The sequence below is a fragment of the Sarcophilus harrisii genome, chromosome 4 (assembly GCF_902635505.1).
Source record: "Sarcophilus harrisii chromosome 4, mSarHar1.11, whole genome shotgun sequence".
Classification (NCBI taxonomy): domain Eukaryota; kingdom Metazoa; phylum Chordata; class Mammalia; order Dasyuromorphia; family Dasyuridae; genus Sarcophilus; species Sarcophilus harrisii.
Genome location: NC_045429.1, coordinates 145988619 through 145994618, shown reverse-complemented (window position 1 = coordinate 145994618; position 6000 = coordinate 145988619).

Genomic DNA, 6000 nt, shown 5'->3' with positions numbered 1-6000 from the left:
TCTGGGTGTAGCTGGTTCAGTTCATTACTGCTCCATTGGAAATGATTTGGTTGATCTCATTGCTGAGGATGGCCAGGTACATTCTGGTTTCACTGTATGTAAAGAATATTTTGATATGGTAATTTACACTGATATTGTCCTGTCATTACTTATTGACAGCTTAGTCAGAGTGCCTTGTACTTTTGGTATAGCTATTTGACAACATTGCTTGATTATATTCCCTGAGCTGTCAAATGCACTTCTTGCCAGGCATATGCATGAATGGTTGAGTAGATTCAGTGTACAAGAGAAACTAAATAATGAAACATGAAATGTGGAGAAGGGCAAGAGATAAACCAAACCAAATTACACTACATTGTTTGCACACTGTTTCAATCACAAACACCAGGAGATAAAGGTTACTATGAACATAAATCATATTCAGCTTTGTGGATCTCAACTTGCTTTAAAAACAAAAACAAAATTGATTTGTCAGCATTCCTCAGAAAGAGATAGCTGTCTAATATTACCTAAAACTTTACATCTAAACAAGGAAATTTCCAAAAGAAATGGGCAATGGTAGACAAAAGCAATTTTTTTTTTTAATTTGTATAGTCATATATTCCACCCTGGCCAATCTCCAGTCATGTGTTTAATATCTTGGAATGCACAAAAAGAAGAAAAAAACATCACCACCAAACTCTTGCCGTGTTCTTTTGAAGGATTCACTGGTAAATTCCAAACTTCTAAGTCCAATTTTGCCAAAAGACCTGTACACTAGATACAGCATTACATCACAAAGAGCCTTAGGGTGGACCATAATTTATTCATTCATTTACTTAATTTTACTTCTTAGTATCACCATTTAATTCTTTCTTAATTTGTGCAATGCTTGAAAGCACTAAAACTTCATTTTTCAAAAATATTCATCATTCATATCTGAAACAAGCAAGGGACAAACAGACATTCAACATTCTTGAAATTTATTACTGCACAACTTGTCAGTAATCCCTATAGAACCAAATCTTTGGAGACTCAAAGGGACTAGACATGAAATGACTTCAAGATACAATATCATTACATTCACCATAGAGATCCCTGAAATACAGACACAATCCCTCTAAATAATGTGATATTTTAATTAACAAAGAGGAAACATTTTATGAGGTCTCCTGTGTCTTTTGCCAATGGAATAGAAATAATGCTTCAGCAATTCCAAGAGCCAGAAATTACTGTTGTTAGTAGTTCATGTGAAGAAACCATAAGAGGCCACACCCATACTTCCTGTATAAATGCACCAGTAAGAAATTATCAACAATACAATGTACTTATATAATAGCATTGTAGACAGGATAGCCATAATTTTCTCCCATTAGATACTGTTGGAAGATGATTGAAAGTAACATGAGAGGCTTGAAAGAGACTAATAATTATAATAATTATTAAATTATTAAAGACAAGATTACATATTCTTATAAATTTATCACATTGTTTATATATCTTCATTAAGTTTTCATATTTTATTGATTTAGTTGCTCCTATTTTTACCTTCTTCATTTTTCATAACTACCTGTCTCTTCATGGTTATTTATGGTTTTCAGATTTGTCATTTGTTATGGCACAATGATTTCCCAGTGAAGAAAAAATAATTGCATCACAGTTTGTTTGGGTTTTCCCCAATTACTGCACATCTAAGTTTTTTCTTCCATTTCTTTTTTTGGCCATTCAAATAATTCTACTCAAAATACTTTTTGTAGAATTTTTTCCCCTAGCAATAAAACTTTAGTATAGCTCCACTAACAGGTTTATTAGTTTAAAGGCATGAACAGGTCTATAAATGTTATCATATAATTCTAAATTCCATTCCAAAAAAGATTGTACAAATTCTTAATTCTACATGCTAAGTAGCAGTCTGCCCAATTTTTTAACAACAATCTTTGTAATTTATCATTTTTAATACTCTGCAATAACTTAGCAAGTATATGGAAATATCCCTGAATAACGTTGATTTGTATTCTCTATTAGAGTTGAACTCCTTCACATAAGGTTATTATTCATTTATGTGACTTCTTTCAAAAACTAGTTATGCTAATATTTTTCCATTACATATTATGCTACAAATTGTTTGTAAATAAACACTCTTTATTGTGTCATGGAAAAAGATTTTTTTCTGTTCTATTTTTGATGGTTTTAATTATTAATACATTTTATAGTTCATCAAAAGCAAATTCTATATCTACTGTTTTCTTTTTTTATCTATGAATTTAATTGTTCATATAATTTATTATACTATTTTCTTAATTATAAACTATCTTTGCATATCTGATATAAATTCTAATTTTTCATCAGATTTACTTTTTATGTATTGCTATAATCCACTTGCCAGAAAATTTTTACATTGATATTCCTTTTTAATTTTGACCTATAAAGCTGGAAATAGAGTATATTCAAAAGATGCCATTCAACAAGGACCGGTACTTTTGTTGAGGTCTAGATATGGGGTACCTAAATGAAATTAGGGTTTAGTTGAAGTCTAGTGGCAGGTTTGGGGTACAGGGAGTCAAATAGAGTTCCTCTGTAACACCCCTGGATTCAGCACAAGGATACTGAGTTAAATGAAGTCTAGTGGTTGTGCGAGTCCCCAATAAAAGCATTTATTGGCCCGAAAAGCTAGATTGATAAAAGAGGTTTATTATTGGGTTTGGAAGCAAGGTTAAAGCATAGTTTAGGAAATAGGTGAAGGTGGAGATAAAAAGGGCACCAGACAGAGTGTCCACGGACAGAAAGTCCTGACATGCCAGGCATATGGCTGCCATATTTGGAACCTCTGCAAAGAGGGGGTCCCAGCTTGGCCCTTTTATAATGGGAGATTTAGCTAGAGGGGCCTGTGGGTGTAGCCCCAAGTTGACTCAGATCTGGATAGGGATCTTCTATTGGAATTCAAAGGGACCAGGATTTGTGAATCAAAAAGTCAACTAGGAGGGGTTGGGGATCAGAAAGAAAGGAATCTTAAAGGGACCACACCCGCATCACTTTGATCAGTCAAAACTGAAGGGAGAAGTCTCAAGCAGGCATTCATTTGAGGCTGACATGTGGCCTTTCAATATAAACTTCTACATTTTAGCATTTTGTAATTGTTGTTTCCTTTTTTTTTAGATGAAGTAGATTTAAGATGGGTATGAACTAAAGGGAAGATGAGTGTTGCAGTAAATAGAGCACTAGCCTAGAATCAGGAAAAGCCAAGTTCAAACTTGGCCTCAGTTGCACTGTGTGACCCTGGGACATGTCATTTAACTTTGTTTTCCTCAGTTACTTCAGCTGTAAAATAAACTGCAGAAGGAAATGGCAAACCACTCTAACGTCTTTGCCAAGAAAACCTAAAATGGGGTCCCAAAGAATAAGATATAACTGAAAAATAATAACAACATGGTCTGGAGAATTTTGAAAGTCAGGTAACTGAACCATCAAAGTCTTGGAGCTAGAATTCATGCCAAGCTTCAACTGAAGCTGCACAATGAGGAGTGAACTCCCAAGTGATTTTTCAAGCCAGTTTAGTAGTAGTAGAAATTAACTCATCCATCCATCCATCATTCATGACTCATTTGGAAGTATACTTGATGGGAAGAATGCTAAGTAAAGACTACATGATGTCTGAACCCACTCTTCCTAAGGACCAAGGTAGTATAAGGTAGAACATGATGGCATGCACTGATGCCAGGTGGAAATGTTTTACATCTGATCTTGAAATATAGCTTCACAGTAAATGATTTTTTTCATCATCAGACATGATTGAAATGATTAAACAAAAAAGTTTTGTAAAAGCTAAGATCAATCAGTTTATTAGTTAAATGGAAGTAAGTCATCAAAAACTAGTGGCAAATTCTGGTGAAAACCCACCAGATTGGGACTTAAATTGATACCATTTAGAGAATACCCTTCCCTCAGAATACCCCGCAAAGAAGTCTGAAGGGAAGACAGGCAGGAGGGCAAGTCTTTTTCAATTATCTAAAATGACCATGTGAACATTGAGTTTTCTATTCATATCCTTTAAATCTAGGAATTCTCTGATCACTTCAGACTTAAAACTATATCATTTCCTGACTACTCAGTTACAAACAAAAGTCACTAGGTAGTTCCTGCCTTCATAGATATGGTAGAGAGGAATCAGAGATTAAGCTAGATAAACTACTTAGCACTTATTGTCTTAAAATTAGTGATACTAATTATATACCTTGATTTTTTTAAAAACTGATTTTCTGTGCCTATATGCCTTATTTTTCCAAATAAACCAGCAACCCTTTTTTATCTCCTACTGGCCAATTGTATGGTACCTCATACAAAATAGATACTCAAAAAAATCTGTTAATAGATTAAATTAGCATGTCAATGATTCTGCTCCAGTTTTCTCAACACTTCCCTTTTCCTGTCTTTGCCAGGACAATGTTCCCAAAATAGCTTTAAACTGTATAAGGCTTTTGGGACACCCTGTATAAAGCTGGAAAAACACACAGAGAAGTAAGGTGATTACTCATGGCTCTTTGGCATCATTAAATATAAAGAAGCAATTCTCTGCTATCATCATTAACATCCACTGTACATTCAGGGGCATGTTTGTACAGTTTTAACTCTGCCTCCACCCCTACCCACCCTCCTAATTGTGGAAGCTAGGCATCCTATTATTCCTCAGAATGAGGATGGAACAGATCTAGAAACTAGGAAAGCAGCAGGCTGAAATCCAAAAAAACAGCATTCATATTTTTTATGTCAAAAAATATTGCTCCTCATTTCATGTACATCTTTATTTTAAGAGAAATAAAGCTACAGGCATTATCATGAAAGCTCATAGCTTCTGGTATACAACAACAGATGGGGATATATTTTTCAAACTTTGTCTAGAGATCCCAAATGGCTTGTTTCCTTCCAAGAATCCCTGCTTCATTCAAGGCTCAGCTTATGTACCTTTGGATAGGTATCCTTTCTTGAGCTTCCAAGGGATTAATGCTCTCTCCCTCTCTCCCCTTCCCTCCATCTCTCTCTCTTCTCTCTCTTCTCTCTCTCTCTCTCTCTCTCTCTCTCTCTCTCTCTCTCTCTCTCCTCTCTTAAATTGGCACACACACACACACACACACACACACAGTTACCCACAATACACAGCAAAGTAAGCTCCTTGAAGTCAGGAACAAAGTTTGTCTTGGAATTCCCAGTATCTAGAAAGATGATTTGCATATAGTAGGTGCTTAGTATGGATGGGACTCATTTTGATTGTATTCAAATTGAGTGAATTTGATTGTTCCAGATCTGGAGTATAGGTTACTTTTTACAACGGAACAGTTAAATGGGGGATCCCATCTTTCAGGTCAGGGACCTGTTACCTACAAGTCAGAAAGAAAAGTATTAATAAGAATTCTTCATTAGCAGGCAGTGCTTACTGATTGATAGGAAAAGGAAAAAGTTCATTTTATTTTTAATCTGCTATTAAACTTCCTATTTATTGGGTTTCAGGACATTTTGTTTTTCCTATCTTGTTTTGCCTCATATACAGATGCTTGGGGCCAAATTCTTGCCTGTAATGCATGGTCACAACTCCCATTAAATTAATCAGGAGCTATGTTCATGCATTTGACAACTGAATTTGCTTCCATAGAATATTAGGTGACATACTGCTACAATTGTGTATAGCAGAAGTATTGTTCTGCAAGTGCAAATAACTAACATAAATCGATACTCAAATACAATCACAATTCAGCTAAAGGATGAACTGGCTTTTCTATTTTCCTTGGAGGAATACACATTCTCTATGTAAGGGGGATGGGAGGGGAATGTAGAAGACAATCAAATGAATTTTTTCTAGGAGTCTTGTCATTCTTTAAATTCCCTGTTAATCCCTATAAAAAAAATCTCATATATAAAAGAGGTTCACAAAGAAAAAAACTACAGAGCTAATCATTATACTTCTAGAGAATTATGAAAGCCATTCTCTATCTTGGGCCTTGGCCATGCTTAACTTTAGTCATGTGTCCT